This window comes from Dromiciops gliroides, chromosome 2, assembly GCF_019393635.1.
Source record: "Dromiciops gliroides isolate mDroGli1 chromosome 2, mDroGli1.pri, whole genome shotgun sequence".
NCBI classification, from domain to species: Eukaryota; Metazoa; Chordata; class Mammalia; order Microbiotheria; family Microbiotheriidae; genus Dromiciops; species Dromiciops gliroides.
In genome coordinates this window covers 78,826,527-78,840,044 of record NC_057862.1, presented here as the reverse complement: position 1 = coordinate 78,840,044, position 13,518 = coordinate 78,826,527, and the positions used below count along the sequence as shown (strand labels likewise).

Genomic DNA, 13,518 nt, shown 5'->3' with positions numbered 1-13,518 from the left:
AAACCAAAAACACTTACTGGAAGAGACCTTAGAGTTCATCTGGTCCAATTCTCTAATCTTATAGATAAGAAAACTTAGGCCCAGAGATAGGTGGTCACTTGTCCAAGGTCGCATGGCTAGTGAGTGACAATGAACAAGTTCTGCAATGAAAAGTGTGGGGCAGTAAATCTTCATGGTAACTCACCATAGAGCTCTGCCTCGTCTTCCTGACTTGTGATGAAAATAAATAAGTGTTTTAAAGATCGCTATTTGTCTCAATGGAATTGGTGGCCACCTGGATAGTTGAAAAGATAATCTATGTCCTCATCTCAGACTGTTAGCATTGGAAAGAACCATAGAGCTCACCTAAACCAACCCCATCATTTTACAGGGAAGGAGATGAAGGCAGAGAGAGAGACAAAGAGAGACAGAGACATAAAAAGAGAGGGGGAGAGAGAGAGAGAGAGAGAGAGAGAGAGAGAGAGAGAGAGAGAGAGAGAGAGAGAGAAAGGGGGAGAGAGAGAAAGGGGAGAGAGAGAGAGAGAGAGAGAGAGAGAGAGAGAGAGAGAGAGAGAGAGGGAGGGAGAGAGAGAGAGAGAGATTTGCTCAGTGTCACACAAAGAAGCAATGATAGGAAGGACTCAATGCATAATCTTCTACCCTCAATGCTCTTTAAGCTACTCCATGATTCTTCCTGGTAGTATTAGTCTATTAGGGGGTCCTTCATACATTCAAAATAATATTTGAATACACAACCATTGAAAGGGGACTCTAGATTTCTGAATTCTGAGAATTCTAGGCTAGCCCAGCCTGGACCACAGATTGCTAGGCAATTGCAAGGATGCACATGGTTCTCAGGGGCCAGTGATAGAAGCACAGGGATCCGTGGCAGGGTTTCCTGGTATGGTGAGTCAGTTAAGCACTGCACAGCTGGCAAAAGCTGATAAGGAGCCTCCCTCCAGGTGAAGAGTGCTTATTATGTATCTTTGTGCCGTCCAAGGAAAGCAACCCCTTTGATCATATACTTAAGACCCTGAGTGCTTCATTGAGTCAAAATAGAACAGATTTTGAGTCTTAGCTGAAGACATAATTGATTTAATTGATCAAGGTCTAGCCTAAAGACTTCCCAATTCAGAAAAATCCCAGAGAGCAAGGGAGCCCACATGCTTTGGCCTACAGGATGTAGAATGGACAGCAACACAGGTACCAGGCCAGTATAGAACAAGCAGAGCACAGGTAGCAGGCAGGCAGGTTCATTGGATTACTCCTATTTACTTACTGTTTGTAAACTAGAATTGATTAGGTCCTTCCATTTTGTTGTCCAGGACAGGGCCCAGTGTTAAACTTTTCATTGCCCTCTAGTGTGACCAAAGATAGGGGGTGGGAAGAGGACGCTAGGTCCACAACTGCCTATGATGAATGGGAGGCCAAGGGCGTTAGGAGTGCTGTCCTATGGGTTTGACATTTTTCAACCCAATTAGCTGAGTCAGGTCTTGGTACCTCACTGCCATTCACAACCCAGGTCACTGAGAGTCAGGGGTCAAGGGAGTGGATTGTGGTAGGCCACAACTTAATTTAAGCACAGCACAGCTGGCCACAGCTGATAAGGAACTTCCTCTGAGATGGATGATCTGGGAAACAGATACAGGCTTTCAGATAGGAAGCCATCTGAAAGGAAAGGGTCTGTCCAAGAAGCATCTAAGGACTACCCTGTCTACCCCTTAGGAGCTCCCCAGATTTGACAGAAAGGACCTCCATCTCTGTGTAGGTCACCTTTACCCAGAGTTACTGAACACACCTTTGTACACAATGGACCACCATAGTGCGCTGGGCTCATCATGTATCTCTGGACCACTGTTTAATCAAAGCAACCATTTTCTCATACACTTATTCCCCAGAATGCCTTATTGCATCAGAATAAACAGATTTTAAGTCTGGGCCCAAGAAAACTTACTCTGATGAAAGAGGGAGCCATCGGAGGCCACTAATGCAATTTGATGTTGTTGTTCAGTCATGTCTGACTCTTCATGACCCCATTTGGGATTTTCTTGCCCTATTGTTGTTTAGTTCTTTCAGTCATGTCTGACTGGGATTTAGGGTTGTCTTGGCAAAGATATCAGAATGGTTTGCCATTTCCCTCACCAGCTCATTTCACAGATGAAGAAACTGAGGCAGAGTTAAGTGACTTGCCCAAGGATTCCAGGCCTGACCCTCTGTCCACTGTGCCACCTAGCTGGCCTTCTAATGCAATTAGGAGGGTTTATAACCAACAAAGAGTTGGTGAATTCAATACAGTAATAGAATTAGAAATTAAAAATAGAGTAGCAACTCTATTTGAAAGACATCCTAATTCAGACCAGGAATGCACAAATAGGAAAGATAGCTGCTATAATCTTCTGATAATAAGGTCTTTATTCTAGAACTCTAAATTATTTTGTTACAATCCCTAGTATGTTGAATTCAATCTAGGGCTACAAAAGAAAAAGAATATGGAAAATATGAGGAGAAGGGACAATGAAAGCAGATGAAAAGATTTGAAAAGAAAATCATTAGGAGAGATTAAATAACTTGGAGCCATGTAACCTAGTGAAAAGGTCAAGGGTAGACAACTGCTTTTGAATGTACAAAGGGTTATTTATGGAACATAGTGACCAACTGTTCTTCTTGTAATCACGGATTATTAGAGCTAGAAAGAATCTTGGAGACCTGTGCCTTCCTGAGTTCCCTAAAGTAACAGAACAAAACCTCAAATCTGGGTGTAGATCCTAGCCATGATGCTTACATCATGACAGATACATCATTTAGCCTCCTCAGGCCTTAGTTTCCTAATGTGTAAAACGAGGAGATTGCATTAGATGCTTTCTGAGATTTATGAGCTCTAGATATATTTTTCTATGACTAGATTTCAATTAGCTAGAATCAAAAAGTTGAGTTCTCAATTAATCAGAATTTATCTTGCATGCTTTCTGGTTTTGTTCTGCAGGTAGAAAGCAAGCTAATTTCAAGGATTTCTTACTCCAACAAAACCACTTCTAGGATAAATTCTGTGGAGATTCAGCCTAGTCCTTGGCTTAGCTTCTAATAGTAGTACTAAGGTGAGATCCCATTTGCTAAAGTGTAACATGACTTTAAAAGTCTTAAAACACCATGGGATCGGGACAGCTAGGTGGCACAGTGCATAGAGCACCGGCCCTGGATACAGAAGGACCTGAGTTCAAATTCGGGCTCAGACACTTGACACTTACTAGCTATGTGACCCTGGGCAAGTCACTTAACCCTCATTGCCCCACAAAACAAAAACACACACACAAAAAAAACAACACCATGGGATTGGGAGGCTGCTCCATTCCTCTATGAATCTCAGATTATTAGAGTTGGGAAGCAGCTTAGATACCACCTTAGCACCATGTGCTCCAACTCCCTTATTTGGCAGATAACCTGGGTTTAGAACTTGGTTCTCCAGCTCTTTGTACGTCATTATACCTGTGCTGCCTCTTTTCTCTTTTTTTTTTTTGGCGGGGCAATGAGGGTTAAGTGACTTTCCCAGGGTCACACAGCTAGTAAGTGATAAGTGTCTGAGGCCGGATTTGAACTCAGGTACTCCTGAATCCAGGGACAGTTCTTTAACCACTGCGCCACCTAGCTGCCCTTGCCTCTTTTCTCTTGAGAATAGTGGTAGCTCACATTGCTCTCCTGCTTTCCTCCCAATAACCCTGAGAGGTAGGTATCATTAAGTATCATTATCCCTTTTTTACAGATGAGACATCTGAGGCTCAGAAGAATAAAGGGACTTGTCCAAGGTCATACAACTAATAAAAAATCAGCACAGGGGTGGGGGCAGCTAGGTGGCACAGTGGATAGAGCACCAGCCCTGGATTCAGGAGGACCTCACTTCAAATCCGGCCTCAGACCCTTAACACTTACTAACTGTGTGGCCCTGGGCAAGTTACTTAACCCCCATTGCCCTACAAAAAAATAATAATCAACACTGGGGTTTAAACCTATGCTTCTTCTAATTCCCAGCATGCTTTCTTTATATCATATTGTCTCTCCAACAAAGGGAAATGAGCATGTCCAACAACAGAAGGAATTTTAGGTTAGATATAAAAAAGCATTTCTTGACCATGAAGGTGGGTAAATACTGGAAATAAAGAATATTGTGGCATGTCCTTCCCTGGTGATCTTTAAAACCAAGGTGATACATTTCTCTCTGGTCATAAAGGGTAGTACTTTATTCAGTCAAGTAGAAAAAAATGATGATTAATGGTCCCTAAGGCAGGGGTACCAGACAGGAGAGATCCATAACAAATTAATTTGGAATCATCATCAAACTGTTTATTAAGAACTCTTCTGCATTCTGGCACTGTTAGTTAACTCGGATTTGCCTTCTTGGACCATAAAATCTAAGATAGGGATGAAAATGTAACTTCCATGACTGGTCAGTCATTCCCTCCAACTCTCCACTCTAACATGAATTTGTTTTCTATCCAAAAATACCCTTACCTTCATCACATATTCTAGTGGTTTTGTGAATTGTAAACCTCATTCATTATAATCACAAAAGATGTCTGTGTGAAACTTTCACTGACTGCCATTTTTTTTTTTGGAGGTCAAGGGCTGAACCACTAAATGAACTATGTTTGAGTAGCATACCAAATAGTATTTTTCAATCTACTCCTTTGAAGATGGAACATGCAAATATAAAATGTTGGACACCCTCGTAGATACAGAGATTTCTTTTTGTCCATTAAGTGATCTGAATGTTAACATCTATCTATGTGTTCATTGGTCAAAGGTTCTTAATCTGTTATCTGCAAAGTGCTCATGTTAATAACTATCTTACATTGCTAGCTCCTCAGTGGCAATGACTACTCTGTGTAATTTTCAGTGGAGCATTTTTCACCCCAGAACTACTTTGGATTAATCAATGAGATCCAGTCATGTAGTATATTGTTGGAAGAAATTCCAATGGGGCAGCTAGGTGGCACAGTGGATAGAGCACCAACCCTGGATTCAGGAGGACTTGAGTTCAAATCCGGCCTCAGACACAACACTTACTAGCTGTTTGACCCTGGGCAAGTCACTTAACCCTCATTGCCCTGAAGGAAGAAGAAGAAGAAGAAGAAGAAGAAGAAGAAGAAGAAGAAGAAGAAGAAGAAGAAGAAGAAAGAAATTCCAACACAGGAAGCAAGATCCCGTTCTATCCAGCCTTTCAAGACCAACACCCTGTATCTGATTCCTCTATGGGTAGGCACAACTGAGGCAGGGAGGGGGCTGTTATCTAATACTGGTTTATAGTGGCTTTAGTCAGGCCCAATTATAAAAAACTAGTGCCTCCCTTGGAACTAATACTAGAGAATAAAGCTCACCAACTGAAAATTTCTATCATTTTCCATTTTCTGAGCCCATAGAAAAAGTTTACTTTTAATTTTCTCAATTTTCACAGCTTAAATGCCATCTGTACCCAACCATTGCAATAGTATTCACAAACTTTTAAAACTAGAGGGAGGGCTCCACTCAATTGGATAGAACCATAGTGGAAAAAATTTACTTTGGGATGTAGATTTACCTGGAAAAGAACTACACAGGATGAAGTGTGGGTAGGTTTATAGTCTGCTAGGGTACAAAATGATCATTAATTTATTACAGCAAACAGAGCTAAAACTAATCATTCTGGGAGCCAAGGCAAACAATGCAAAACACACTTTCAAATAAACTTTTCAAGACAAATTTCAGTGAACATGGGGAAAGACTTTGGGACACAAGACAACAAGTTGGGAGAGATTCTCCCTCCCTCCCTCAAGACACTCCTCCAGGATGAGAAAAAGGACTCCACACTGGTACCATGAGGTCACTGTTGTGTAGGCCAAACCAGGAGGAGAAAGCAGAGGGTATCTGGGAGATAGAGAGAAAGCATATCAATTTTAACTGGCTAACTCAGGGTGAGGCTCAGTTGTTTCTATCTGCTGAAGGTAGATAAATGCTATCAGCACCTCTAAATGTTGGCAAATCCCAGTAGTCCTATACTAGTTATGCCTCTAATAATTAAGTAAAACTCCACTCTAAACATTTTCCTATATTAGCAGCAAGCTTTATAATGACAAAGTGTCTTACAAACATTTCATATAAAATCAGAGCTGTAAAGGACACACCCATCATCTGGCTCACCCCCATTTTATAAAAAAGCAAAGTCCAGGTAACTTGCTCACATTCACCTACAGAGGACACTTACATAAGCAGTCATTCTAGCTTATTTAAACAGATACAAGGCAAAAATATCAAGTCTGTGATTTCTACAAAGCATTTCAAGTGGATTGATGTTTGGTAAAACCTTAACCTAAACTAACCTCACCAGAACCTTTAATTTAATACAAAAATTCAACCAAATTCAACCAAAAATCAAAAATGTAGGAATACAAACTCTGATCATTTGATGATGAGATCTGTGATCTCAACGGTGTGGAGAATCCCTCCAATGATACATATTGCAACTATCCATACCTGCTTGTTCTAAGACACTCTTTTCAATGTCTTCCCATAAACCCTTCAAAGGAGGATCCCCTACACATTGGGTAAATTGATGTACCTTAAGGTCCTTAATTATAAAGGAAAGGTTAAAATGTATTCTTTTCCTCTGTATTTACTAAGGCAGGAAAGTACATTAATACACTTTAGAAAGACTTTTTAATAATAAAGGTTTGATAAAATCAGAAAATGAAGTAGATTACCGTATTCTGTGGGCATTCCAGTAGTTAAGGTATAATATTGTGTGCAGGAACAGTAATATTTCAAGAATGACTTTGAGCAAGTAAGTTATTTTGACTGTTATAAATACCCAAACTAGCTATAAAAGACATGAAGAAAGATGCAATCCATACCCAGAGGTAAAAAACTGACAAATGGAAGTATGTATAGAATAATTTTATACATATATACCTATTTGTTTCTAATGGTAGCCATCTCTACAGTGGGGAGGGAAGAAAATCAGAAATTTACATGATAATTTTGTTGTATATTTGAAAGGAAAACTAAGTTGTACATAGTAAATTTATGGTTTCCTATGAAATCATCTTTTTTATTTTATTTTTATTGTACTTTTCAATTATATTATGGAAATGCTTGTTTTATTCCATAAAGTAAAAATAAAAATTTTTAAAGGTTTAATAGAAAATGGTTCATAATATTTCTGGGACAAGTTATTGTTTTGTTTTCCTTAAACACACACACACACACACACACACAACCTGAAAGCTATTCTGAAATAAATTACTTTGTGCGGTAGTGTATATGATGTGACAAGTATTGACTTTGCTAATTGGGAAGTAGGGGTATGCAGGGAGGGTCTAGGTATTATTGGTTCAGGTGGCTTTTAGTGGGCTAGGGGAAGGGAGCTGAAGACTACAGTTTTACCACAGGCTCAAAAGGAATGAGACCCAGGCCAACATACCATAAATATCCTGGGATGATATTGAGTAAATAATTCAAAGCAACCCTATCTCCCCCAAACTCAGGTTGCCAGCCTTTAAGTCTCCCTCCAGGTTTCAGAAACCATGCAAAACATTTCAGTTAAGGATCTCTGTGCGTCAGCAGCAGGAAATAAAGGTTTACTTTTGGGACTCCCTGCTAATAGAGGTAGGGGTCATCTCTGAGAACCACAGTTTTTCAAGCATTCCTTATTCTTACCAGATGTTTCCAGAGACAGGTCTTGTGCACAATTTTTTAAAAATGTGCTTATTTTATAGTACAAAAAGTCATCAGCTATAAAAAATACCATACCATAGAATGAAAAGTTCAAAACTCAAACCAAAATTGGCAGGGGAAAAGAAAAGGAAACAGCTTGGGAATACATAATTTAGGGAGGGATGTTTAAAAAATGGTGCTAGGAAAGTTTAATTATCTAGGTACATCAACATTTCTGTGAGAAAGAAAATTTGTCCTCTGCAAATTCAGCCTTGTAGGTATATATGGTCTTCAAATCTTAGCAGTCTGCTGAGGCAAAATTAATATATTATACTAACCCAAACGAGGTAGTACCAGAGCCCTGAGATGATATAATTTTTGTTAAGATCCAAATTATATTCTCAGTATTATCACTAATGAGCTGTGTGACCTTGGGCAGAATATTTTACCTCTCTGGGCCTCTGTTTCATTATCTAGAAGATGATGGCATTTCTCTAAGTATCATTTCCAGTTCTAAAATTCTATGATTCTATCATCTCCTCTCAACACAGCCTATCCCCTTCATTCATCTCAGGTACATATGTTTGGAGTCTCATCAACATGTCTTACTCCCATATCCAAGTTATGCCATAATATCTGAAATGTTCATTTCCATTTTTGTCCTCCTCCCAACCCCATCAAACAACCAGTTTTCTGCATTTTCCACCTCTTCCACAGAGTTTTCCTAGATTGATGAGAAGAAAAGTGCCTGCTTCCTTTAGCCCTCCTTTACCTGGACATAGGGTTTGTGTGTTTATACTGTTTACCACTTCATTGTCCCCCAAATATATGAACTCTTACAATGCATATAATTTTATCACCAAAGGATTAGCCATTAGGTCGCAGGTCACCAAAGGGTTTTTAGAGATTACCTAGCCTGACTTTCTACCTGATGCATGAATAGGTACTCTACAACATCCCCAACAGGTGATCATCAAGCCACTGAATAAATAGTTTTAGTGACATGGAAACGTGGGGATTAGGAGAACGGTTCAGCCATAGCAATAGTCCTATAGGGCATGGAGGCATTTTTATCTATTACTGCAACCCATTTGGAAAGAGTTCAGATTAAAAGCAATTTGTCAGGAGCTCAAGCTCTTGATTTTTATTGAACATGATTCAAGATTTCAATGGGATATCAGGGGAAAAGACCCCCAAGGTGGGGCCCTGGCTGTGTCTTTTTATCCATGATTAGGATCAAGGAATGAAAATTATTTTGGCCATCAAAGTTTCTTCTGATCACTGATTAAACCTACCTTTTTGCAGAACCTGAGACTGGGTGCAACTACCTGTTTAAGATTCATAATAAAATAAACTGCTGAGGAATAAGGATATAGTTTAGCAGATGGAGGTATTTACAGTTACCTACAATAGCAGTTGCAGTTCATCAAGCAGAATGGGGAGGCATGGCCAGTGCTAAACTTCTTAGCTCAAAAAGATGGCACTAATATCTCCATAGATTCATACAAATCATAGATGAAGAAACTAAGGATAAATGACTTATTTACGCTTATGTAGCTGTTATCATTAGTCTAGCACCCTTCTTTTACAGCTGATGAAACTGTGGCTTTGAAGTTAAACAACTTGGCTAAGCTCATATAGTTAGTAAATAGTGGCAGAGCTAGGAGTAGGACCAAGGACATCCAATTTCTATTACAGTAGAATTTCAACTATGCCATCATAGTTGGAAATAACTGTTTGAAGAGAAGGATATTTAACTATCTTCAAAAAAGAAAAGTAGAAAGATAACTCTCATTAAGAAAATCAGTCATGAGAATTTGGGGGTTGGGGTTTCAAATAGAATGGGGCAGCATAGTGCCATAGAAATGATACTTGGACTCAGTGGAATGACTTTAAACACTGCCTCTGATGTTTACTATTGGGCAAGTCATTTTAATTCTTCTGGCTTCAATTTTTTTATATGAAAAATAAGAAGGGTCAGCCTGGATGATTGCTAAGGTATCTTGAGCTCCACATCCTAGAACCCTCACTCATGATAGGTGTTACAAGTAGCTTTCTTTGTTTTTTTTTTTACTATGTGAAACAAAAGACTTCAGAAAAGTCAAACTATAGGAAATTACTTCAGCAGGAAGAAATTACAGAATCAGTCCATAAACCAATGAATACGTATCCAGCCAGTGTGAGAAGCAACTTAACAATGAGCAACCAAAAAGTTGAAGAAAAGGTACTGAGAAGAGTCTTTGATACCAAGTTAGCCTGAACTCCACGAATCATCTACCAGCACCAGAAAGGATTTGGTTCTGACATTTAATTTAGGGTAATTTTTTTTTTGGTGGGGAAGTGGGGATTAAGTGACTTGCCCAGGGTCAAACAGCTAGTAAGTGTCAAGTGTCTGAGGCCGGATTTGAACTCAGGTCCTCCTGAATCCAGGGCAGGTGCTTTATCCACTGCGCCATCTAGCTGCCCCAATTTAGGGTAAATTATAAGTAACATTAATAAAAGTCTACAGATAAAGCCAAAGGCAAATCATGCTATGGTTGAAAATATTTAATGAGAAAGGTACTAATGCACCTATGCATATTTTGTTGTTGTTCAATTGTTTCAGTCATGTCCCCATTTGAGGTTTTCTCGGTAAAGATACTAGAGTGATTTGCTATTTCCTTCTCCAGCTCATTTTGGAGATGAGGAAACAGAGGCAAACAGGGTTACACAACCAGTAAGTGTCTGAGGCTGGATCTGAACTCATGTCTTCCTGACTTCAGGACTCGCGCTCTATGTAATGTGCCACATAGCTGCCTTACCTATGCATACACCTGTTCTAAAAGCTGGCACTTACAAGTTGTCTATTTTGTTATTTATTATTTAAGTTCAACCTTTTAAGTAAAATGTATTTTTAAAGGAGAAAAAAAACATAGTTAACTGTGCTGATGACTTAAGCACTGAAGTAATTATGGAACCTACTGACACTTGGTGCCAGTATCAGTAAACTGCAAATCTGCAAACCCAATCCTATAAACATCACAACTTTTATCAATCTGCCCCAGCCAAAGGTGACTCTCCACATTCTACCCTTGTGTACAGATTCCCTTGTTATTATTGCCCTAGACCTGTGATCTCATTGGCATAGGGCACTCCTCATGTGGAAATACGCTCAAATGATATATGCTAGTGACATACAGTCTTAAAGAACAGCCTGAGGAACATAGGTTAAGTGACTTATCTGAGTTCAATCTCTACTTTTGTAGACTTGAACCCAGGACTATTTATGCCCCACCTGTGGTAGAGCCTTCCAGAGCTCACATTGGTCTGATCAGCCATGGTCAGACACACCATATCTTGACCCCAACATAGCGATGTCATTTTGGTCCTCTTGGAGAATGAAGAACAACTTGCAAACCAAGGTTACTCTCTAGCCACTACATCATCCTGCCTCTCGAGGATTCCATTAGTATTGTAAAAGGCAAAATGTTTGGGATCCTCATTCTAGAAGCAATTGGTTTTCTTTATATTCCATGTCACATACTGGAATCAATAGGGAAAGAACAATTCTCTGACTATGCACAGTATCTACTATAGCAAGTAGTTTGGGAGCTCTTACTAAATCACAAAGAACGACCCCCATAAAATTATGTCTAGAAATACTAGCCAAACTACTAAAAAAATTAGAAAAAAAAAGGCATACTAAGATTTACACACTGAGATACTTTGGAATCATTACATTTTAAGAAAAGTTTTGCCATTCATCTTTCTTCAATTCAGAAAAAAAGAAAAGAAAACCACAAACACAGAAGCCTGGTGGACAGAAGGTAGTATAGAATCTATAAATGACAGCCACCATACCTTGGGGAAAGTATCTGCAACAGAAGACTCTGGAGGCTATAGGAGGATGGGTTTCAGTTCCCTATAAGAGAACAAACGACAAAAAAAAAAGGAAGAAAAAAAATTATATAAAGAACTCAAATTATCTAGGTTTTGGGGGCTGCCAAGTGCTTGATGTACATTTAATCTCATTCTATTCTCACAACCACGCTTGTAAGTTAGGGAGCCATTTACTACTTACATTAGGAAACTTCCTATTGTTATGTTAGATCATGAGAGGAAACATAATATAATTTCTTAAAAATTATGGTAGAGGGGCAGCTAAGTGGCCCACTGGATAAAGCACTGGCCCTGGATTCAGGAGGACCTGAGTTCAAATCCGACCTCAGGCAGTTGACACTAGCTGTGTGACCCTGGGCAAGTCACTTAACTGCCTTTGCCCCTACCCCCAAAAAATATGGTAGAATTGGGGGCAGCTAGGTGGCACAGTGGATAAAGCACCAGCCCTGGATTCAGGAGTACCTGAGTTCAAATCCGGCCTCAGACACTTAACACTTACTAGCTGTGTGACCCTGGGCAAGTCACTTAACCCCAATTGCCTCACAAAAAAAAAATGGTAGAATTGGAGTCATCAGACTTGGGTTTATATTCTAGCTCTTGAACTTACTATGTGACCTTGGCAAGTCACTTAACAGTATCTGAACCTCAGTTTCCTCATCTGCAAAATGGGAATAATAACACTTTTCATTATCCAAGTTCACAGGATTGTTGTAAAAGAAGTATATTATAAAACTTAAAGGTCTGTGGGCATTGCCAACATACTGAGGATGAAGACTATTACCCACCTCTGGACAAGAAAGAGGACAATAAAGATTCAATATTCAGAATAAGATCAACATTTTTGGGACATAGCTGATGTGGGAATTTGTTTAGCTTGACTATGAATACTTGTTGCTAAGGGTTTCTTTTTCTTTTACAATAAGGGGAGGGGGATGGAAGAGCAAATAAATGCTTGTTAAGTGAAAAGAGAAAATTTGATTTTTAAAATGGTACTGCAAAAATGTGATACCCTAGCAAAAAGATCAAAGGAGAAGAGGAACCCATAAAAAATATATATATAGTTTGTCACTGAAGTCTTACTGCATTTTAGAACTGAAATCTGTACCAAAACTTTTTATTTATATTTATTTTTAAAGCAGCTCTTTTTGTAGAGGAAAAAAACTAAACTAAAACTGGACATGAAGGGGGTACCTATCAATTAGGAAATGGCTGAGATGGGCAGTGCCAAGATGGCAGAGGAAAGGCAGTAAATTCTGAGTTCCTGATACAATCACTCAAAAAAACTCCAAATAATGCCATAAGACAATTCCTGGAACAGCAGAACCCACAAAAATATGGGCTGAGATCATTTTCCAGTCAAAGATGGCTTAAACGTTCAGCAGGAGGGATCTTCTGTACCAGGGTGGGAGTGGAGCCTAACCCCACAGTCACGCCAACACAGATCCAGTCCTAGGCAGGCTGTGCCAGAGAAATTTACCCCCAGAGCCTCCAAATCAGCTGCAGTGCCAACAACTTCTGGAACTAAGCTCACAATCTGGTGAGAGGGCTGAGTGGTTGGTTGAGGGGAGAATACAGGGGTCTCTGCTGGATCTGAGGCAGAATTCAGTTGTTTTACCCCAGCAGGGAACCAGGAAGAAATCTTGAGTGGCAGCAGCCCAGGTGGGGGAAGGGCACTGGCTTGCTGGAGCTATTAACCCAGTGAAACTTCTGTTTCTTGGTTGGATAGCAAGTAGACTTGGGGTTATTTACAGACCTGAGCACAGGCCAGGTGAGTGAAGAACCTGCCCCTCCTTAAACTGTACCACCTTGGACCCCCTGAAACTTGGGACAGTGTAGCCTGGAGGCAGTGCCCCACTTTAAGAAGGAGTTAAAAGTCAAGAAATAGGCGGGCAAGATGAGCAGACAGAAAGATGCGGACCATAGAAAGTTTCTTTATTGACAAGGAAGATTGAGCTGCACCCTCAGAAGAGTATAGTAATG

The 13,518-nt window shown here is 39.8% G+C and overlaps 1 protein-coding gene across 41 annotated transcripts in view; it reads right to left on the bottom strand.

Moving 5' to 3' along the window:
- SORBS1 (sorbin and SH3 domain containing 1) overlaps window positions 1-13,518 on the bottom strand; it is a 306,573-nt gene that overhangs the window by 186,099 nt on the left and 106,956 nt on the right. For 39 of the 41 annotated variants that reach the window (XM_043988536.1, XM_043988522.1, XM_043988526.1 and 36 more), the window contains exon 3: window positions 11,500-11,560. The exons of the other annotated variants lie outside the window; for them this stretch is intronic. The gene's annotated coding sequence lies outside the window, so the exon portion shown is untranslated. The remainder of the gene's footprint in view (window positions 1-11,499; window positions 11,561-13,518) is intronic. 41 annotated transcript variants of the gene reach the window in all.